General features: G+C 34.1%; 1 protein-coding gene across 4 annotated transcripts in view; it reads left to right on the forward strand.

Moving 5' to 3' along the window:
* Positions 1 to 25,070, forward strand: part of LOC118183996 (uncharacterized) — a 255,046-nt gene that overhangs the window by 118,503 nt on the left and 111,473 nt on the right. For all 4 annotated transcript variants that reach the window (XM_085825051.1, XM_085825052.1, XM_085825053.1 and 1 more), the window contains one exon: positions 7,684 to 7,769. The gene's annotated coding sequence lies outside the window, so the exon portion shown is untranslated. The remainder of the gene's footprint in view (positions 1 to 7,683; positions 7,770 to 25,070) is intronic.

The raw sequence follows: 25,070 nt of genomic DNA on the forward strand, positions 1-25,070 counted from the left end.
TATCTCCAGCGCGTGAGTCTCTGTATCGGAAATTCTAAAGATATGCTGGTTTTAAAACTATTTTGCGATATTGCTGTTGCACTGGATCTTATGGTTTAATTGCGAGGAACATGATATTTAATAAAGAAAAATAACACACAAAATGTTAAAAAACGCCCCTTTGGACGTAATTTAAAATCTGAAACATTTCAGTTTTTTTTTTTTTTTTTTTTTTTTGTTATTTTTTTAAATAAGCTGTCTGTCATAGAGATTGGTGAAAGAATTTGATTTTACTGTAGTGTCATTAGGTTATTTTTGAAGCAGAAGGCATAAAAAATGAGCTGTGCCCTTGCCGGAACTCGAATCTGGACCTCTCGAATACGCGCCAAGTGTGTTAACCGTTACACCACGACGGCATGCTGGAAGGAGGGAGAAAAATCTGGTCTTGTGCTTACTAGGCGTTCAAACCAACCTTATATTATATTTAATTCATTTTAATGTTCGAAAATTGTAAATGAAGCACAGATACGATTCATTTATAGCTCGGCCGTTTTCATGTATTCAGCAGTTACAGGCCTTATTTGTCAAGAAATTGAGAGCTGCGTTTTTTCAATCTGTATATATGAGAATAAATGACATGTCACTTGTTTTGTTTCGGTATGAATTCCTGTGTCATGTTTTACATTTGAAAACAAAATATTTAAGAACCGTTTTCGTCTACTTCCTGGTGAACGAAAACTATGTTTTGTTTAATTATAACTTCCGTCAAGATTTACAGTAAATGCAAGAATGGGCGATAACAAGCGGAGAAACTACGTTGTCATATAATCAAACATTAACTCAAGGAACTGAAATTGAACGTAGTCTTGCAGTTTCTAATTATCCCTTCTGAAATCGAAAAGATAATCATACTCACTAATAAAAATACTTTTATTAAATAACTGCTCTAAATACTAGCTCCCACATGACTTAGTACTGCTCACCATTGATTAGTGGATGACATCATTTAAATGCCAATTTGAGTGGCAACATCAAATCGAGGTTTATAATTTGCTTCCTGTCTTGCCTTCTCTACCTCGCGAGCGACCTTGTTTAAAAGGTTCTTTAGTGTTAATAATCGACGTCAACCTACGGTTGCGGTTTCCGATACCCACGCTTCGTAGATGTGGATGGATGAGTGCATCAACGGGCTGGGCTAATGAGATGCAATCTGTAAAGGCTAACTATGTGTACATACATAATCGTTACTTGTTTTTATTGTTCTTGCCCCCCTCCCTTAATCAAGCTGAGAATGGGGCTGAAAAGCAGAGCCTGAAGTGTATCCAGTTAACCTATGCAAGTAGAACCTTAAATGCTGTCAAGTGTTTTTTAAATGAAAATAAAAGACGCAATCTTTATAGTCTGGTTCATTTACGGTTACGTGATTATGTGTGTGATTATGTATTTCCTTTATTGATATGGTAATAATAAATACTTCGCTCTTCTAGTATCATATCATTTGAACTGCATTTGCGTAACAATTCTAAAAAAAGTAGGTGATAATCATAATGAAATAATCTGAAAATAAGTAATAATCATACATACTCGTATGCATATAGTTCCGTTTATGCAACTGTGAATTTTGTTGTGTGTATGATTGCAAGCTCAGTTAATATTTAGTTAAATTGAGATGGACTGGAGTATAGCGTTTTCAAATATCGTAAATGCGAGCTAATTTCCCTAAGAAACATCGCTAAAAATTATCTTCTTTAAGGTGTAGGTGATTATAGCGAAGTCTTAAGAGCGGTTATCTGCTTAAGGACAGGAATGCCTTCGTGGAGGACTTTCTAAGGGAAACTGGCTCGTATGCACGTTACACATTGAGAAAAACCACGAAAACGCCCATGCAGCCAGCCCATTCGTGGGATTCGAACCTCGGACCGAACTAGCAGTGTTCAGCGACTTTACCGTCGGCCGTTGGTGGGCGGTATCTTCCTTAGGAAAATAAGCCCTCGTGTGCGTTTCAGTAGTAATTCGCAATTATTATTAATAATAAAAACAGTTTCTAAACAACAGCTTAAAGCTTATATGAAAGGTTGTCAATCTTTTCTTATATCTTCTTTGCTTAATTACTGATGTCTTAGCTTTGCAGATAATGATAATTATTAATATTTTGCGTAGTCCTTCATCCCAAGTACTTTTTATTTGTTAAATCTTAAACATTTACAATGTAAATGTTTTGCGTCCCTTTCGGAATGCCATGGCCAAATACAGACTGAAGGAATTCCAATAAAGCACCAGATCCATAGCTTCAATGGAGATAGACTTACTACTAAAACCATTGTCAGATTTAGAACTGGCCATCACAAAATATTGAAAATTGACAAAGAGGGTAGGAAAACCTACAGGAACTGTGATAACTGCCCGGGCAACAGAACTAACAAATGCACACATTCTTGATTGTCCGGCTATCCTTGCTTAATTGCTAAAATTGGTGTCTTGTTTAAGAGACCGAACTTTGTTAATAATATTTTGCAGATTGTCAGAGTTTGTCATCTCTTCGCCCATGGTACTATTTGAATAGGCTTTATCATAGACACGACATCAACAACATCTTAAATTATAAGAAACTGATCTATCTCATTTGCCATAATAGTTATTCGTTCACATGTGCACTGGAAAGCGTCGAAGTACAAAATTCTTAAAATTTTATTAATAAAGGTGGGGAGAATTTAATCATTAGTGTTGAAAAATTATAAATGTAAATATATTTCTCTGCATCTAGTAATGAGAAACAAGGTACTTTGCTAGATAAATCGGTTAATGTTGTTGCTTTCGTGGATTTCGAGTAACTGAAAACAACACTTGATGAAGAAAGAATACACAATTTATTAGCCAGTGTTACTCAGGACAGCTCCAAAAACGCGTTTACAGTCATCAACAAACTAAGACAAGCACACTGAAACAATCAGCACCACAGCTTTCAGGCTATAGGTGTGAAGACAGCTTCACGGCAAAACAGTAGAGTACAGCTCCCGACTCTGTTCGGTCGTTCTCGGAACTGAACGTACTCTCTACGCTACAACTCGCGATGCACTCGACGATACGCTCGATAGACTCAACGATGCACACTCTCGATGTGCCAGCTCTCAATACACTGACGAGACACACTCGACGATCAGCTCGAACACTAGACTGACGATCAACTCGATAAAATCACGATCGACCACTACTCCGCGTACACGCAGGGTTTATATAGTTTTTTGGGTTGCTTTCGAGAACATTCCGGGCCGGTAAGAACTCGTTCCAAAATGTTCTTCATCCGTCCACGGCATATCGCCAATTTTGTCGCCAAATGGACGATTTCGCGCGTAATATGGCAACCCTAAATTCGCCTTGCGGGGAAGCTATCTTACCGCAGCTTTCCAAAATGTTCTTCATCCATCCACGGCATATCGCCAATTTTGTCACCAAATGGACGATTTCTTGCCAAATATGGCAACCCTAAATTCGCCTTGCGGGGAAGCTATCTTACTGCAGCTGGACATTTCAATATAAGCAACATCAAATGACATGAAACTAAAAATACAGTTATGTAATTATCCACTCTAAACATAAAATGATTCAACGTTCTCACCAGCTGAAATTGGGGAAGAGGGGAGGAAAAAATATCCATTATGTCTGAAAATTATGAAAGAAAAGAACCGAATTAAATTCTCAAATTTATTCCCTATGGTCAGCAATGCTATTGCATTCCGAATAATGAAGTACTTTAGGATTTTTAAAGTAAATAAATGAATAGTCGCCTTCGAATTTAAGTCCAATAGGATTTTTAAAATTGGAAAAATTAAAATATATAAAAAGGATTTCATAATACGTATGAAAAAATACGAAACATTATTATTTACTTAAACAGGTACTAATGTCAATGTGATAGTAACATAAATGTCATTAGTAAGATCGGTAGAAACACGATGTTGAAATTATCGTTTTGAATTTAAGCGCGTAATAAATTTATTTTGAATAAAATATCTGGCTTAAATTAGAAGTAATACTGTATTATATAATACGCTTAAGATATTAATTAGTCATATTTACGCATGTTAAAATAAAAGTTTCTGTAATGTAATATTTAATTGGTTAGTTTGTAAGAAAGCGTTGCATGATTGTCTACGTAAGAGGAGAAAGGATTTCAGTGAGGATTTTTTTTCTTGAAAATTAGTCTATATATATGGGGTATGTAGGGTACAAAAAAAGGGGGGACTATTCTAATCTCCCGTTCTACTGCGCCGATTGTCGAAATTTAAATCGCATTTTTCATGTCTCGAAAGCGCGACATAAGATATATATTAGATTTATCTATAACACTTATTCTAACACAGGTATTTTGACAGGAAATCGGACTTTTTCTGAAATGATATATCGACTTTTTATTCATACTTCGAATTTGCGACATCAAATGATGTCCAAATATTAAATTTTGTAAAATTTAGTGCGAAATTTGAAATTTATCTTAACACACTTATCTGTTGACATATTAAAATGTGTTTGTTGTTAAAATTAACAATAATTACTGAGCTTTAAGATATCTTTTCTGTTACCGGTCGTGCGTTATCATAGGGAATGAAATGCGCAATCTTTTGAGTTCAACATACAAAAATTACATGAGATACAATAATTGTAATTAGTGAGTTGAAAGTAAAGAAATAAAGATTTAAAGCGGATTGACCTTGAATAATTTGAGAATAACTTATCTATGGTAACATAAACTGAAACAAGTTCTCTTTAAGCAAGGTATTTTATTTTGTAATTATAATAATTTCTGTAATATATTTATTAATTGAATATTAACTTCATTTTAGTAAAATGAAGTGTTATTTTACATATTTGGCGATCTTCGAAACCGTCGGGTTAAAAAATTCCAAATTATTGGAGTGTTTCCTTTCCTTTTTATCTCTACAATATTCATGTATTCATCCTACATTTCATTCTGCGGCGTGGGCGCTGCCGATGTAGGTTGCTGCAGCAAAGAAGTTGTCCTTTGAAGTGAAGGCCGTTATTTGAGTAATGGCACACGCCGTGGTCACTGCGGTCACCGACAAATGGGTATCTGCTATCACACGCATGTGATTTATATACAGTTTTTGATTGAAAAGAAAAGTGTTTTGCGTCTGTTTTATTGTTGGATTGTAATAAAACGTCGCTTCTGTGCTGAGAAGTTTATGCCATCCGTTTTACAGCAGCATGCCGATAAAACAAGATGTTTGGAAAAAAAAAAAAAAAAAACCCGGATAATCGTGTAAATTTCAAATGATATAAAAACATCTGTATTAATTTATTTTAATGAGGTCTGAATTTTGTTGAATTCAGTTATAATATTCTTGGTTGGCAGGTTTTATTATAATTATTATTATTGTTAATGATTATTCAGTTGCATTAAGTAAACGTTAGGTTAGGTTAGGTTATTTAATTACGGCAAAGCCTCGAGGGCTATCTGCCTAAGGGAAGGGATGCCTTCGTGGAGGACTTTCTAAGGGGAACTGGCTCGTATACACGTTACACATGGGGAAAGCCACGAAAACACCCATGCAGCCGGCCCGTTCGCGGGATTCGAACCTCGGACCAAACTACCAGTGTTCAGCGACTTTACCGCTCGGCCGCTGGTGAGCCCCGCATTAAGTAAACGAAAATTCGAGTAAATGAATTCGAAATTCAAATGTGTACAAATTTCTTCTGTGGCTAAAAGGTCTTAACACTAATTAAATTTCGAATGTTCAGTTCTTGGGATGGAAGGTGGTAGTTACGTAGGTGTTTACATGGTTTTCTTTTTGTGTGATATAAATAATGGGTAATATCTGTGGGAAGTCCCTCACGAATGCATCCCATCCTAGGAAGAAGGCCATTGAGTACTTTCTCACAATGAATTAATTAACCGATTTTGTTTTTCTTTTTTTTCTTCGATTCATAGTATTATCGAACACGGTTATAATGAACTTCAAGGAACGTGATGTTGATTCGATATATCCGAATCGAAAAGAAAAGTGGATTTTTCTCACAAAAAACGTTAAAAACTGAATGATGAACAAAGAAAAAACTATATACCTACCAAAAGAAGCGAATAATAAATCTAATTTTTAAAAATCATATTAAGATGCAATTACAATAATTATTTGTCTGAAGCATTTATCGAGGTACTGGAAGATTGCGATTTCTTTCAATAGAAGCATTTAGGCAATGCTTCTTCAGCACCCCGTGTGCTCCACCTTTTTCAACGTTTTCCTCATATCCAAATTTTTTCCATGAACAGAAATTATACAATTTCGATTTTTTCATATGGTACCAATTTGGCCAAAGAATATGTGAGAGTTTTGCTGTGCTTGAAAAGATGAAAAAGGAAGATAATTTCATGAATTTCAAGTGTCGTATCCAGGAAGAACATAATCGTTTTCTCCAATATATATGTAATAATATAATTCCATAGTCAAAAGTACACTTAAAATTCTACCTGTATGTTTTTTTCATTTTTAATAGCGACGGTCTCTTATTTGAAAGTACGTGAAATTAAATCCACAGCCTTTTAGTCAAGTTGTTTTTCCCTCCTTTTCTACACGTATAGTTATAGAATGTTCTGGAGATATTTAAAGCGAACTGGAATGGCTGACGAGGCTGACGTCATTTCTTGGAAGCTCCGCCTTTCCAGAGACTATAAAAGGACTCGCAAAGTAATATCGGGTTTTTTTTCTTTAATGTAACGATGCAGTAAACTTCATACAATAAGTTATTAGTAGTTCTTTTTTATTTACTCCGGAGATCTGATTTTTTGTAACTGCTATTTCTCCTGAATAATAATAAATGGATCCTGTTTTTCAAACTTATCGTCTGATACTTTAGAGCTACAACTACGTCTATGATTCTTCACCAATCTATTTATTCCGGACAAAAGCTGGTACATTACATATATATATATATGATTGCATCGCAATGATTCATTAACTTTTACAGAGGGTGTTTATACATTTTAGAACGATTTCGGAACCGTTTGATGATGTTTAAAATGTAAAGAGTGCTTTTTTTAAAATGTTTGATCTCATAGCCTCTTTTCTCGCGTTAATTTAAAAATGCGCATGCGTTTTTAATGAAAGTAATGTATTATAAGTTATTTATGGGCTTAAAATATTTAGTTTCATGCGTTCAGAGAACATAATAATAAACATAAAAATAATGTAACGTGAATAATACTCATCATTTTTAAATTTCTGTTCTAACATTCTTCAAAAATTTAAATCTCTCAGTTTTGGCTGAACTCACAGATGATGATTCTTTATGAGTCGATCTTCGTGCGAGAAACAGCCAAATCATATAATTTTACATTTATCTGTGCGGGACGTCAGTTGTTCAATTTACTATTCAAGAATTTTAGACTGTGTTGTTGTTATTTATTTGACTTTTGCTTTTCGTTGTTTGGCCGTGGAAATTCAAGTGATCGCTTTACGATGCATACGTATATTATTTTATGTTTTGAGTATTATTTGTATCTTATTTATATTTTGTATTATGTATTATTTATTTTGTATCTGTTGTTCTTTTGGGGGAGTAACTCTTTTTTTATATATATATATATATATATACCATGAGGCCACTTAGTGGCCAGGAGGATCTGAGCGTTTTATTTATTTGAAATATTTTCAAATATTTTTAAAAATTTTGTGTTGTTTTTATTTTTAGGGGATAGAATTATGCGGTATTCTTCACTGCTGTCTACCCGTACGTGTTACGATTGGCACGATATTATACACTGAAGATCCTCGCAGGTAACTTTTCAGTTAATATCCTAACATTTACTTTCCAAATTTGTTTTAAAGATTTCTGCGTGGTATTGGATCTTTTATTTGCCTGGAAATATTTTGTGTTCTGTATGCTGTTACTTTAACATTAAATAATACATATTTACTAAATTCTACGTATTTAGCACAAAAGGTGTCAATATTTGGAATTTATCGATAGTTATAGATTTTTTAAGCTGCTCAAGATTTTAGTAATTATTTTTGATTTGATTTGATTTTAGTAATTATTTTTGATTTGATTTGATTTTAGTAATTATTTTTGATTTAATAAACACTGACAAAATATTGAAATTTTCTCTAAAAATTAATTTTGCCTTAAGAAGGCGAAAGAGGATCTCACTTTATCATCATAAAATCAGGGAAAATTTTGAAGCGTTTTTAAAATTGTAATAATTACCCAGAAATCTTCCCTTTCCCCCAAAATGACCTATTGAAATGCAGCGAGAAGTTGGAAGACTTTTTTAATGAACTTGTATTGGCATCAAATGACTTATTAAATTACGCAAAGCGGAATTTATTACTAAGGGAGAGGAAAAAACGCATATATATAAATATTTTTTATTCTTAGGATATTAGGAAATGTCGCTCTTTGTTTCTTTAGTGCTTTCAAAATGCCTTAAATTAAAATTTTGAACAAGTCTAGAAAATACAATAATTAAAAGCATAATTTAAAAAAAATCTGAAAGCTTTCAGATTTTATATTACAGCCCAAGGGGCGTTTTTTTAACGATCTGTGTGTTACCGTCGCGGATAACAAAAATCGCGGATAATCCGAAAAAAGCTAAAAATGTGTATAGCAAAAGAGAAAACAGTTATTCCAACTTTGGAAAAAGTATATGTACAATAAAACGTAAGATAAACAGTAGAAAATGTTTAACTAACGTTTAACATTTTAGTGTATCACTCAAAACTAACCTAAAATGCATTTTGTTAATGAAAACAGAGAAGTGCTTTGTACTTACGAGAGACGTCAAGGATACACAGAAAAATTAAAACATATGTACTGTTTTAATACTGTAATGTATTATGTAATTACAAAAGCATAACTGTAAAATCAGTAAGATTAAGTAAGACGTATCAGTAAGCCGTGGAGCGGGCACTGCAAGGGTGAGTAAGAAACCACTTACTCATCAGAGGGGAAGGTTCCGAGAAGGCCTGGGATATTTTTGCTACAAATAACGTTTCGCTCAGTTTTGTGAACATTTTTATTTTCTTTGCTTTACGCTTGAAAAAAAAAATTGTGCGGCAGGCGCGGATAATCTGCTCCGCGCATAATCCGCCGCGGATAATCGGGAGTCTACTGTACTCTGAAAATAAAATCTTTTAGCATTAAAAATTCCCATGTCTTTCTCTACATTTTGGTGAAAACCCCATTGGGCTAATGCTTTTACTTTTACTGCATGAATTTATGTATGTTTCTCGCAATGTGATAAAACAACGCTACCTAGAGACATCAAATTTTGAATAACGTAGTCCTCCACTCGAATATGGGCATCTGGAAGCCCGAATTTTTGTCTTATTATCTATTTCATACTTTTGTAAAGCTCTTACGAATTTTGGATTAACAAGCTCAACTATTTCAGAATGAGCAGTGCCAACACACTGTTTTCATCTCCAAAGCGCGAGACTGTATATCGGAAATTTTAAAGATATGGTCTTTTAAAATTATTTTGTGGTATTGTTGTTGAATATAATTTTATAGTTTAAGTGCGAAGAACGTGATATTTAGTAACTAAAAGTAACACACAAAATAATAAAACGCCCTTTGAGCGTAATATAAAATGTGAAAGCTGTCAGATTTTTGTTATTGTTGTATAGTGAGGACCGGACCGAAGAATCAGAAATTAATTTTACTGAGGCATCGTAGTGAAAATAAAACTAATATGAATATTAACAAAAGCTCTTAAGTGAACTAAATGGTGCTTTATACAAGATCATTAAACACTGATATTTCTTGCGTCAGGTTAAATGTCACTCTGGAGTAAAAGGACATCGACGTAAGTGCGATTAGGCATTCCTCCATTAAATGTGTTCTCCGAGAAGCAGAAAACTTAGCTGATTAATAATTCGGTACGCTTTAGTGTAAGCCTTATTCCGTACTTGTCTTGCAATTCAAAGTTTTAATCCTTTCGCAGAAAGCTGATTTATGTTTTTAGTCCAAAGGGATTTCAGTCCCGAAGGACTATTGCTTTCGTTTTGGCATTTTGCGTCGGACTCATAAACGTCGGTTCACTTTTCAAACTGTTGCCACAAAATGTTAGAGTCCTGCATTATATTTGAAGAAATTAAATAATGAAAAATCTGCATAAATGATTGTCTATTTCTCGCATTGTGATAAAACAATGGTACATAGAGCCATCGAATTTTGAATGACGAAATCCTACTGCGAATATGGGCATCTGAAATCCCAAATTTGGAATTTGTTTTATTATAGATTTTATATTTTGTAAAACTTTAACGAATTTTTGATTTACAAATTCAATGCTTTATAAGCGAGAAATGGCAACGTTATATAGAAAAAAAAATACTTTTATCTCCAGCTCGCGAGACTGTGTATATCGGAAATTCTAAAGATATGCTTAATTTAACATTATTTTGCGATATTGCTCTTGAACTGAATTTTATGGTTTAAGTGCAAAGAACATGATATTTAATAAATAAAGGTAACACTCAAAACGTTAAAAAAACGCCCCTTTGGACATAATTTAAAATCTGAAAAATTTCAGATTTTTTTTTTTTTTTTTTTTTTTTTCCCCTAATGAACTAGGAAAGTTTCTAAAAATTTTTTTTAAAGAAAATGAGCTTTGGAGAAAGGCAAAAGTGAGATTTATTACGAAGCAGAAGTTCGCCTGCATGCGACCTTGCAAATGGATTTAAAATCCTATGAGGTTATGACCTTTGTTCCGCACTCCACCCGCCATTTCGAGACTCTACAGGACCATGGATTGAGAAGATGCGTCAGGTAGGGTAGCAGTATCGATGCGGCCATTGTTTGGGAACAGGCAGTCTGGTCCGAGGGATCCTAAATATGCCACCGTGTCGCACGAGCAACCGCCGCTGACCGTTGGCGAAACGTATTTAAAAACCTCGTCCCGTTTGTTTGGACTGTTCTTCCCGTGTTACGCCATCGTCACATTGTTTGACGCGTCCTTGTGACGATGCGAACAATCTGTATTGCCGTAACCCACTTTTGGGTTATGAGATGAATTCCGCGAGTGTGCCATTCCCAAATCTTCATTGTTAACATGGAAATCTCGCGATAGATGTATCACGTGACTTGTGTACTTTCTCCATCCGAATTCGATTATTCTTTTAACAGACAATGAAGTTCTTAAACGGTTGTTTGTTTGTACGCTTGCAGAAATGCTTAATGGTGTTTCTAACTTTCCCTTACCGTATCGGTGTGAGAAACGTGCATCTAATGAACACAATGCGACTTTTATACGTCTCTTTTTGCAGTTGGTAATTTGATGGAAACTCGTAATGTACGTGTAAAACTGGAGAAATTTATTTTTATTTCATCCTGTGATGGAATTTTCTCTGATTGAAATATAAAAATTCAGTTTAAAAGCTGAAAAAGTATATCTTAAATAAAAGCGCAATATTCATTAATTTAACATCTTTTCCAAAATCAGAAAATGAAGATTTTTAAAGGCGTACACAGAAAAGTTTTTTTTTTTTTTTTTTTTTTTTTTTTTTTTTTTTTTGTGCTCCGCAGTTAAGTCTGTATTCATGTGCTATCGCTGCTTCGCAGTTAAGCTTATATTTGATGAAACAATTGAGAAAAATATCTTATATTTTCTCAATAAATAAAATATTGAGAAAAATATCTTCTTCTTAAATAGTCAAACTTCTGTAAAAGTTATAAAAAAATACGTATAGTATTTCAATTACTTTTTCTTTATATTGACTACCAGTAAATGTCTGTGGATTATAAAATATTGTATCTTATTAAATGTCAGTTATAATAGAAAATTATTAGTTTTATTTAGTTATTATTACAGCAGTTACTGGGTTATATTACTTAGAGCTTTATTCAAAAAGGAAATAATAAAAAACATTTTTAACGAACGCTTTAATATTTTTCTATTGTAAATTTCAACATTTATTCTTCTACATTTTATGATTACGTTGTACGCGTGTACTAATAGATACAAGCTAAGACAATAAGTGAAAAACACATACTTACATGAAAAGGTCTTTCACGGTTTACGTAAATAAAAATTTTAACGGATAGAGCATTAGATTATCAAACACGTTTTAAAAGTAAGGTTATACATTCAGTAACTGCACTGCTGTCAGGTGAGACTGATGTAATTATTTCTAGTTCTTTTAACTGAAATTTCTTTTAATTTTAAAATTTAATTTCTTTTAATTAGGTTTTTTTTCATCTGAACCCTTTCCGGCACGCTACCTTTCAAAGTTGGAGTTTAGATTTAAAAAAAAGGAAAAGGTAGGCAGTCTAATTAGTCCTAGAGGAGTACACAAGTAAAATTTTGTGAAGATAGCACTTATCGTTTTAATTCTGTGGGTGTGCCCACTCACACTGATTGAAGAGAGCTTCGAAAAGAGTGCTGAAACGAGCATTGTTGTCAATGAACTGACCGATGAGATGCAGAGAAACAAAGAATACATACTCTGAGTTGTCCTAGATTATCGGTGAGCCCGGTCTGGGCACACCTAGGGTTTGCCCTTTGATTTTAGGCAAGATTTCAAGGTAAAAATTTAAAACGAATATAGAATAAGGAGATTTGAATACAGCTAAAAAATAACATAGAAATTTCTTTTCAAACAATTCCTTTTATACCCTAAAAAAATGTGAAAGATTTCTTTGAAAAATGAGGGTCTTAAAAAACTAAACATGGCTAAAATATATGGACTGATTTCTGTTGAGCTGCCATCTACTATAAATAAAGAAGGTTCAGAGTAATCTATAAATCCTTTTTCATTCAATTTTTCTGCTCGTACAGAAGGAAATTTTTAGGTGTGTCCAGACCGGACACACTGTGCCGCAAAGGATTAAATACGAAAATACGATTTATGAATAACTGGGGGATTTACTTATAAGTCGATATGGAATTAAATGCAATATAGTGTTTTCAGTTTGCCGTGTTTTGTGCAGTAACGTTTTCTTGTGATATTTACCGCAATAATCAAAAACCTGGGCCACGACAGAAAAAGAAAATGTTTAATTAATGTTATAGTCTCGTATGCTTGGGTAACATAAACTAACGAGTTCTAGAAAGAGTGTAGAGGAATTACTCTTGTGTTGTTACGTGTAGGCAGAAAAAGTCAGAAGAAGGGTGTAAATAGCCCTTTTATTCGGTCGCAAGGAATTGAAAGTCGACACCACTTGAGTTTACATAAGCCAACACATCTGGCTTAACTTAAAATTAAAAAATTTGAATTTAAAATAAAAATTAATTTAGACTAGCCTAACGGCTCATAGGATAAAGTAAACGCGCAGGAAGGCTCTGGTTCTTGGAAGCCGGCGAGACAAGCTTAATGGCTAGAAGCACTCAAGGCCGCAGAATGAAATTGCTATATAGTCACGGTACTAACGTAGCCTCAAGTAGGCAGAACACTCTCTAAAATCAGCTTACGAAACCTTCGCTTAAATAGCACTGTCTGCCTTAATCTGAATAACCTTGCGCTGTCTAATTTACATTCTGGCATGAAAAGCGTGGGTGAGAAGGAGAGCGGCAGGACAGTTCCTTTAACTCAAAATTAACTATTAGTCAAAATAAATAAATAAATCCTCACAATGTAATTATTAACTGTTAAAGAAAAGTTATTAATATATTTTCTGTAATTGTAAAAATGTTTAATAATTGTAGTTGTTACTAAATAACCTTTATATTCTAAAATCTGGCCATAAGCATTATTTTGCATGCAATATAGTTTCGTTCTCTTTTTCAGTATCGGGAATTTTTCTTAAGTGGAGAAACAGAACACAGCTATTAAGCTGCCAGTCTTTTCCTTAACTCCTATAAAGCCTGTAAATTTATTTTTATACTGATGTTTCTGCTTTTGTTAGCTTGAATTTAAATAATAGCTGTGCCTAAAAATTTATAACCATAAAATATTTCAGTCATTAGCTTCTAAAAGACTATTTCTGGGAGCGCTCATGAAAATTCCTCATGGCATTTACAATATTATTATTACTAGTAATAGTAAGAGAAATCAAGTTTCTCCCCCCCCCAACTTTTTTGGGGCCGTTGGATGTAATGTCTGTATCCCTTTCAGTAGCGCTACTTGAATATGTAAATGTATGTGATCATTTAGATGAGTTATGAAAACCGCGTGCTGGATTTCGTGAACACGCAATGTCCAGCCGTCAATGGAATGCGATAGCTCTAGCATGCGTCGTTTCGTATTGGTTTTAAGAATTAGTTGTGCGAGTGGGGGCGGGGAAATCGGCATCACGAAAGTTACAGATGTAGGTGTCCCAAACAGTAATTTTATTAAACTTCATGATCTTGAACCTCTCGTTCAATCAAAGTATGTTTTAATGGTGAAGCTGGGTGTAGGCCTTTCTAAAGGTAAGGGACACTGTTTGCTTCAATACAGGTCTTTCTGAGGATAAGGGGTTTTTATTCCTCGTTACAGGAAAGCCGATCTGTGCTGCCGGTAATAGTCGAACGCGGCTTCGAAGTTGCTGGTTACAGTTTTTCTGTGACTTTGGTTTGTCGGCTATTGATGGTACCTTGTGCGTCAAATTTAAGGTTGTGTCAAATGCCTAAAGAATATATTACATTAATGCAATAGCATAGTCTTTACATAAATATTTGATGTGTAAAGATTATGCTGCATTATTACTAAAATATGCATTTGCAACTTTAGACATTCTGTCGCTTTCGATGTGTACACTGGATTTTCTAATGTGAATAGTCATTTAGCTGAGCAATCAGCTTGTTGCGATCTCTAAATACGCAGTATTCAGTAGTCTGTAAAATATTCCATTAAATTGCTTATTAGTAAGCCATTTGATAATAGAGTGCTTAGTACTACTTCCTTTCATTTAAAATATTTTTGTTGAATCCTAATTTAGCTCTTTGTTATGTTCTGACACTGGTTTTAAGAATAAATCCCGGTCTATTTGACCCTCATATTGAATCATCTACAGACTGGCTCACAGCAAAATGCTAATATGCACGCTGTATTCCTTAATTATGTTATTAATATTAGCATTATGTGTTCGAAACTTTTTAGAAAACATTTTGAGTGCTATTGTTAAAATTGTAATAAAACTCCTTAGAAAACGTATTTTCATGCAGTGAAATAGAGGCATAGATCCCTTCCGTTTTTGTTAGCAGAGATTGAGGAATAATAAGGGTGAGTTGCAGTAGAAATTATATAAGTATTAATGATGAATTAGTAACCTAAAAATAAGCCGTGTAACAACGACAATTTAAGAGAACAGTGTCATCTGTTTCAAATAACGTTCAACGGACATTATTCTATTCGTTGAATGCGGATTAACTTCGTCATTAGCCAACTGACTCGCATAGCATTTTCATTTCAGGTGCTTTGGAAATAAAGTTCTATTTCTGGTTAACCTGACTTCGATAAAGTGGACTTCCATAATTCAAAGACTGAGTGATTGTGAGCCATTAACTCTTACAGGTTTTGGGATTTCTGAAAACAGAAGCGACATTACATTCTGTAACAAAAAAGTATAAGAAATTTTCGCGTTCCTCACTAAACTCGTTTCGTAACTAATAACGGGACTGGCTAGCAGTCAGAAGATCTTGAATTCTAATACTGTTCAGCGCATAAATGATTTCTCATTTTTTCCCGGCTCCGAAAAATCGACATTACATTGGCGCACAAAGTTTGTGGACGATAATTCACTACTGCGGCGATTAGGCTGACTGGATCGATCCCTCTTCCCATCGCTGTTTGAGAGGAGAATACAAGGAATTTTCTTATCATAAATATTCGAAGTTCGGATTCTTGCGAAAGCATTCATGATTTTTTCTTATTTCCTGCATAGAAGACTTAGTAGCTCCGGAAGCGGACTAAACAGCAAGTGTTATGTCTTTCGAATAGATTTCAAGCAGTTTGTATAGCTCTCTGTTAGATGTTTTTGACTAATAGTGGTCGTACATTTGGTATATTAAACAAGTTCTTTTTTTTCAACGAGTATTTTTGCATATTTTAATATTAAATAAAGTAGTCATTTTTCAATAGTAATGTATATGTAATTTCAAACTATATGTGTAAAAAAATTACGTACTATTTTACTATAATTACTTTACTTGCAATCATGTATAAATTTCCTGAAGGTAAATTTTAATTTGCCTGAACTTCCTAAGGAACGTAAATAGGCATTGGCTGAATTTGAGAAATATATGAATATAAAACTGGCATTATGTGTTAAAATGCTGTAATATCTGAACAGTTCTAAATACTGCAAATATTTGTGATCTTATAAAGACTTGCCATTACGGAATTGTATAATGACCTCTGTAGATCAAGTATGAATTTGTATAGGCGGTCGACTCTTGGAATATTAAGTTCTGTTGTCGAAGCCGAGAATTATGCAAAATCTAATGTTTTATCAAATGTCATACTTATAATTTAAATAGGTGGTCTCAAACATTTCCTGTTTTACAAATTCTCCAAGAACTCTTTTAGAACAATCTTTTTCGTCGTTAGCGCTTTGATATTTGAGACCTTTTTTTCTTATGTTTATGTTTTGTCTCTATGGAAAACCATGAGTTAAGAAGTTCAAGTTCAATGAAGACAATAAAAAAATTACTAACAGGACAAAAAAAAAAAAAAAAAAAAAAAAAAGAACTTTATAAGAAAGAACATCTTCAGAAGCAGCAGCAAAAGATGATTATGAAAAAAGTGTCTGCAGAAAAAGAAGAGAGGATAAGGGTTTTTAGTTCTCTGCTCCGCGAAATTTCTGCAAAATGGAGTAAGATGCAATATTTTAAGGTAATGATGTCACTCAGATAAAGCAGTAATAAGCTACAGCAGTGAGAATGGCTATGTCTCACTTTAGACGCATTTTTAAACTTGAGCAACAACATACCGTATTGGACAAATTTTGAATGAAACGGAGGCCAATGAGTTTCAAACAGAATGGCGCTTAGAGACAAAAAAAAAAAAAAAAAAAAAAAAGATAAAGGAAGTCACCAGTCACCGCCTAAAAACTTGATGTTTCTGCGGAAGAAAATATCGTATTCAAACTATAACATCTTCCTCGTCATTTTGCATTTATGTTGTCCATTCTCCTTTTTACAGGTACAGTAAAGTTAGTCCAAGCTTTCGTTTATTTTATCTGTTTAATATTGTGCTTATTTTTTTTTTCCTCTTTTATATATACTGATTTCCACGGGTTTGGGGTTATGAACTTTTGAACACAGTTATTGTAAAGTTTAAGTAAGCAGTCTTCTGTGGTCTAGGAACGAATTTTACATTAATTACTAGGAAGACAATTATTTCGGTTTACGAACGTATTTCGGTTTAGGAATGAATAAAGGAAAAGAATGGATAAAATTTGTGAACCGAGGTTTCACAGTAATCTCCTCAGCATGTAATAATTTTTTCCTTTAACATTGTAATATGATAGATTCAGTAGTCCGATCAAAAATAATATTGGTTGCTTTATCTGATTTCAGTATCGAAAAGCTATTTCATTTGTTTCTAGAGAATTAAATATGATTGATTGGACAATATATCTATCATTTGCGGCTTGTCTTTTGTAATAAATATTCAAAAAAGCTAGAATTCTTCGTATTCCTAGTTATTTTTGCATTTTATCCCATCCAGAGAGAAATTATGGCAGTGAACTGGTAAATAATAATCCACTGATGTTAATATTCGATTTAAGCCTTTTAAATCTCAAAATACTGTTTTTGAATCGGTTCATAAATGCAGACGCTGCTCAGAATTGTCAAAAACAAGTTATCTCAGAACTGGTTCATATCTTTGTTTACTCTTTAGGCTTAATTCACTGTTCAAAGAAGAGAAGATGCTCCTAGTGAGTGACTAATCGACCGGGGAGTCAACTGATCATCGCCAGCTTTTTAATCATGAATACTTTCTCCCTACCCACCCGTTTTTGATTAGTCGCAGGATAACTCGTACACCGATCAGCAGCGTAGGAGGTGATTCCAACGCATTTGGTGCTCAAGAATGCGCTTGACGCCCACTCTCTAAAAGGGTGATCGTACTGCATGCAGCATTCGCACTTCCTAATGAAGAGGGAGGCCTATCTCTTGGAGCACCGAATGACATTAGATTAACCCTGGGAAAAAAAAAGAGAGAGATGAAAAAATATCTGCCAGTCTTTACAGAACTCAGATATTAAAAAAAAAAAGGGCTGGTCAATGCACTTCTTTATTTCTTGAAAAGGCTGATGCGCTTTTTCATATTCACCGCTCGGACATTCATAGAAAGTTGAACACGAAATTCTTTCCCTATTGGTTTGGATATTTGTTGTCGGATTCGCAGAAAAGGAAAATGGTGCAATAAAATGGAATTCGAAAAAATGGGCAATCATAAATAAAAAAACAATGCTTCGCAATAACAAGTTAATAAACCTAAGTTAGTGAGTCTGTCCAACAATATGAATATTAAAACTGGAACTTTCGTACAGGCAGCAAGGAACAGGATAGATTGATTTTATAAGGCAGATATAGGAGCTGTTCAGGACTTCATGGAAATATCTTTCGCTTCTTATTCGAAGTAATCAACATTTAGTTTTCCTTTTTCTTGATTATTGTATAGGTATCGCTATTTTAGCAAAGGCTGATCGTTTCATGCTCTCTTTCCCTGTGTCCTGTAGTTAAGAAAATGATACGAAAACAGCTCGAATTTATTCGTTATCTCCATATCATTTGAAAATTCTCTTAATTTGTGAATATGTATTTCCTTAAAACGTGCATTACATTGTGCTCATGAACTGAAAACATTCCAACAACAAACAACGGAGGGAGGAGGAGAGAGAGAACACGGAGGAGGAGTCGGTGATCCACCTTGATCGTCTTGCACTCCTCTTTCCTGCTACAAAACCACTCTGGGATTCGAACTCGGGGCTGACCGGTACGGCGGTCAGCGTCGCTAACCATTGTAACAATTATGGGCTACCAAACGTTCGTACAGTGGCTACGCTTTACAAGCGTTCAGTGTGACGGCCCGTCATTCATGAGTGACCATCAGATGTGGAACGACACTGCATAGGATCGAAGAGACTTCATCTGGAATTCTTGTTAAATGATGGCAATTAATTTCTTTCTTTCAGCATGGCCAATGAAATCGATCGGCCTTTGTAAATCTAAGATTTGAAGGTGGCACAGTTACCCGAAAGTCACAAGTTGTAAGTTTAAGGGGGACCTTAGTCATTCAAAGAAGAAAGGGTGACTAGAGCCACATCATGGACAGATGTCGACCGCAGCAAGTGCTGAGCAGGATTGGTGCAGACCCGTTTCCATCCTGCATGAATGTGCATCATGCAATGTAAAAACTCTGTTAGAGATTGATATTGTTTTAAAATCTTTGCATTACTTTGAATTGTGATAGAAACAGTTCGAAATGTACCATTGCGGACTTTTACCCTAAAAAGAAGTTGAAGCACCTTAATGAGTAATGCAGTGAACCCGCACCATGCTATTATCTTGGGCTGAACTAAAGGAGTTTCCAGATTCGTGTTCTGTCTCGGCCTAGATGCGGATATTGTGCGCATTCATATTTCCATTAAACGAAAAGTGTGCCCTTGTTAATCTACATGTCATTTCACAGTTAGTCCAAAATTTTTCTATGTGTTGAAGAGCCCAATTTTCAAATTCATGATGTCTCGTTTGGTTTCATTTCCTGTACGCATTGAATTTTCCTGAATGATGGTCACACAGACTTGTACGAAATGCCATTTCTTCGGGACCAAGAAAATCAATCACAGTAATCTGTGTCTTTAGTAATCCAGCTCCTACAGGACCGTAGTAAGTAATGTAAAAAATTGCAAAATTATAGCATCAAATCATAAACAAGCTTTATATTGAGAAAACCGAATCCCCCGATGTAGGAAAAGTTAATAGCGTAAATATTGATCCATAATGAGCAGCAAATTTGACAGGCCTAGGCAGATTAAATATTCCTTCTTATTTTAAACTGACATTTGTACCCACAATTCACATGGCACTCTAATCGTACCTGTTTCAAAACATTTTTGAAGTGTGTAATTATTAAATGTGGAAACTTAAGTTTAAGAACGGGAGTTCTCGGTTCCAGTTAGCTACGTCATCATTGTTATGTAAATGCCATGTAATATGGATTAATCTAGAAATGACGCAATTCAGAAAGTTATTAAAGGCAGTGCTGGTTTTTTAGGATAGAAGGGGAAATACCCAAATTAAAATTAAAAAATAAGCGGTTGTTGTTAATTTAACTATAATTTTGATCTACATATTTTTGTTTTAAATACATGTATGAAGTTATTATTAAAATGTATTGCATACATTATGTGCATCAGTGTATTGTGATATATCATAATACGATATAAATGAATCGTAATACATTAATATATATATGTATATTATTTAAAAAAAAAGAAAGGGCATTTATTGTCTGTCTGTGCTTTCGTGGGGTGATTCTTTTTCTAAACGAAATTAAAATTCAGTGAGAGTGTAATTTTTAAAAAATTCGCAGAGATTACGTGTCTTATGAAATTTGCATGAGAATTTGCCGTGGTGCGGTCGCAAAAAGGCGCATTGAGGCCGAAGCTCGCTGACGTCCACCGGAAGACGTGTCTTCCTCTCACGAGAGGGCGCTTCCGTCATCCAAGGCAAATTAAGATATGCTCTCAGGATACCGCTACGGCTGGGAATGGAATTACAATAGGTGGCACCAATCTACTGTGACGGCACCGGAAAATAATGCAGTTCCTGTGAAAATAAATTTTTGTACATTATTTTGGGGCGTCGTCTTTTTGGAGCGTAAATGGCCCTTATGAGCATGGGGAATTGCGTTTAAGGCAGTATTTTTTTCAATTGGCTTATCGCGTTTTGTACATAACCATTTAAAATTCCAGTTTTGTGTTCATTTTTTCAGTTTCTCTTGTCACCATTGTCAAGTGAAATGAAGGCACATGACATTGGTTAGATTTTCATGAAGCGATTTTCAAGGGCTGTGCATTGTTTCTTAATTTATTTCTAGAGATAAATTCTTATTAGAGTTTTCGTTTTTTCTACGTTTATTATTTTCACTCTTCGTTTCGATGCCTGTGTTGACAAACAGATGCGATTGCAAACTTCATTTTTCTGGTGCAGTGATGTATTATAATGAATTGGACAACTCCTTGGAAGCAAAAATTGCGTTCAATTTTCTTCCCTCCCCCCTTCTCCTGACCGTAAACATTAAATTCTCGTTCCGGAATACAGGCGTTGCAAGCAGCTTATTAAAAGGTATGATAAAAAGAAGATTGTGTTTCCCTCGGTATTCATACTGTTCATTCATGTAACTTGGTACGAGAAAAAAAGAAATGGAGTTGGGAAGTCCTGAAATAATGTGTTTGATTCCAGGCAAATATATTGGCTGCACGAGCGTTTTCCCCATGTGTAGCATGGGTACGAGCCAGTTTCCTTTAGAAATTCTTCCACAAAGCCACCCTTCCCACAAGCCAGGGGTTCCCAACCCTATGCCGGCGGGCACCATGGCGCCCACCGCTGTGCGATCGCAATAAAAATGTTTTAGTTTTCAATAAAAATTGTATGTGAAAGTTTTCTCATTTTTAATGAAATAGAAATTGCGTCTAGCACGGATAACAGCACAAAGCGAAATGCGACCGATCTCTTTTTTATGTGCATGTAAATTCATCTTGAACAAGTAAATAGTGATCGCTGCCCGTCAAGATATTCTATAATGTGCTCTTATTAGGGACAAAAAGTTTAGGGATCCCTTAGGCAGATAGCCCTAGTGCGGCGATATGCTTATTCAAATAAAACTGAAAAAATCGTCAGGAAAAAATTAATGGTGCTTTTTTAATTAATGCTTTATTACAATTATTAAATAACCATAAAGTGTAAAATATATCTGTGTCTAACCAATAACAGCATCGTCTTCATCGATATGTTACTTCGTCTGGGACTACAAGATGATGATGTGGAATCGATGCTTGCAATTGTTGTAGACATTTCTTGACTTCAGATGAGTAAGATTTTGATATTTTAGTTTTTTTAACCTATGAATTGCCGTAAATAGTTTACGATTCGCGAGGATTAGGAAAGGTATCCAACTTGTCCAATCCACCATCTTAGAAGAAAGGAATGTTGAACACATTTTTCCTAACACTTACGCTAACCATTCCGGTGGATGGTTGAAGGAACTGATAGCACTTTAATTGGTTAGATGATCACAGATATCTCTTTCTTTAATTAGATAGCCCAGCAGCCGCGTAGCGGTAAAACTGGAAAACTAGTTGTTCCGGACATCGCTGAAAATTAGTTGTTCCGACATGGGTTCGATTCCAGGTGAACAGGCTACATGGGCGTTTTTCGTGGTTTTTCCCATGTGTAACGTGTATACGAGCCAGGTTTCCCTTAGAAAGTTTTCCGCGAAGGCACCCCCCTTAGGCAGATAGCCCTAGTGTGCTTTGGGTATAATAAACTAAACCTTTAATTTCGATAATTAGCAGGCGGAGATTTGCGGGTTTAATATATAAAAAACTTAAATAAATATGAACTGAAGCTTAAAGATTATCCAACAAAATTTATTAAAATTAGCACCAGTCATTCCAACGGTCATAAATCCGTAATGACTATTAAAATAGCACAGAAATTATCCCTTTATAGAGAAGGCACCTCATAAATTTTGCTTAATTACGAATTTAAGTGGTATCGCGTGGTTCTGCACTGTTTTATTGCGCCATTTTACTAAATCCTGTAATCTTTCAATGGTTTCAGCAAGGGTAACTGTATAACAAGTTTCGTAACTTTGAAAACACACTCCCGTCCTTGCTATTCTGTAGAAAGTAGTTCTCAAATTTTAATCATTTTCGAAAATGCGTTAGAAAAATCGGTAAATTTTATTCTTCTATGCAAAAAACTAAACTAGTGTATTGAGAATTAGGGTTATGTAAAACCAAAGTGAAAATCTCATCATGTTTTGACATTACGCTTGTACTTTACTGGCGCTAAATCGCATTGTTTGGCGACAGTTTATATTCGTCGATTACGGCTGACGAAAAAGTACGTAAGTAGCATTTTTTGATCAATTTTCCTTCCTTTCTTTCTTAAAACGCGTTATATGTGGGAAAAAATAGTCGTAATTTAGGGCTCAAATCCGAAAAAATTGCATTCTGGGTCCGAAAAGAAAAATTGTTTATATTTAGGGCGCAAACATGTAAAAAACTGCATTTAGTTCTTGAAAGGCTATTAAAAGAATCAGTTGGATTAGTAATTAACATAATAATAAAAACAATTAGTTGTTAAAATAACCCTTTTGGTGCTGAACGAAAGTATGGCACCTGTGCCAAACATTGTTAACGAGTTTGACGGATTTGCTAAGGAGTTTTGGAAAAAGTTGTTTTAAAAACCAAACTACGAATGATATTTACAAAATTTTTAAAAACAACATATTAAGAAATAAATTTTTGATACCACCTGCAAAAAACTGCAGCATGCGAAATCATGTGTTTCTATATGTGTGCCACACTTAAATAAACAATATTGAAAATTATACAAATCATTTAAAATTAAAACACCATGGCGCATGATTTTATATTTCAAAAAAGCAAAATTAAACAATATTGAAAATAACTGTTTTATATTATCGCATAAAATATTACGAATTTCATAGTGAGGTGGCATAATAAATTCGAATATATGCCTTTTTACAAGATTGTTCTCGTAAATTTTAAGATTAACTGTGTATACAATGAAACTTCATAACATGATATGCTGACATATAGATAAATATTTCTCAAGAAATCTCATAAAAGTTTGCAGTCCTTCACCAACTTCTTTCTACGTAACTTTCTTGTTCTGCGTGTTGTTATCATGTTCATCCTTTCCCTCTTCTCATTATTTCTCCTTTCCCAGTTCATATTCTATAATCTCTTCATGATTTTGAGAGAGTGTGACGGAAACAGAATTGTCTACATCCCACTCAAGTTTGTTTCTCCTCCTTACTAAGTTTCTCCGAACATGGAACTAAGTTCTAGTTTAGGTTCACGCCGAATAACGACCATGTAAGAAGTCAAACAACAAGAATCATATATAAATACAACGCTGATTCTCGTTGTTTGGCTCGTTGTCAATAAATCCAAGTTGTTAGCCCTGTGCACTGGATATGTTTTAAAACCAACAGAATTTTCGTCACTGACTCTTCATCAACGAACGTGATCTATAAAACGAACGTGATCTATAAGCCATAACTTAAATGTTCTTTACATCTTACGTCAAGCAAACAAAATATAACTCTTTCAATGGGAATTGTTTCTGAAATTTTTGGACGCTGCCTTCAAAGTTCACACATCGACGCGTAAAAAGGAATCAGTAGCCTATATTATGGATATTTTATTAATTCATTAGTTGAATAACGATTGTTAGTTACACTGGGCGGTAGAAACATAATACAATTTTTTTTTTCATATTTATGGCTTCAGATTATTAACTCATTACATATATATAAAGAAGAAGAAACAAGCATATAAACTTGTTTCTCTTTGACAAGTTAATTTAATTTGCGATCAATGACAATAAATACTTTTTCAATACTTACAACTTTTACTTTTAATATTAAGGATTTTTCTTTACAGAATTTTATTTTTTTAAACCAATAGAGGTGTAGAAAATACTAATTTAAAATACTGACTAAATTTTTTTTTCTTGGTTTTAATTTAATTTATGTTGCTTGGAGATGGTATATGAAACTTTTATAATTATAAATTATTAGTTTATATATACATAATCTCATAGTTAATTCTAAACGGATTTAAATTTTTAGACCTTCGAAAGTGCAGCTGTTTGGACATTAGCGGTTAATTTCATGCAGAACGAGATTCATACGAGAAATTTTATGGTATTGAGAAACAAAACTTTAAAAGCTTGGTAATGTCAGTGTGCCGGTAATCATTTATGTCATACTTGTAAGTACTAGTTGAATTTAGCAAAGAAGAAAGAAGCAGATTTTTAGGACTTAATAAATAAATGTAATAGTAATATATATTTAAAAAACAAAATGAAAGTAATCTGAATTACTCGAATGCTATATAATTTTGTAATAAGTTATTGTGGTGAAATAAATGGAGTAATTTTTATT

The sequence above is a fragment of the Stegodyphus dumicola genome, chromosome 10, assembly GCF_044657685.1.
Source record: "Stegodyphus dumicola isolate Sdum_Otavi_A_Nest chromosome 10, ASM4465768v1".
NCBI classification, from domain to species: Eukaryota; Metazoa; Arthropoda; class Arachnida; order Araneae; family Eresidae; genus Stegodyphus; species Stegodyphus dumicola.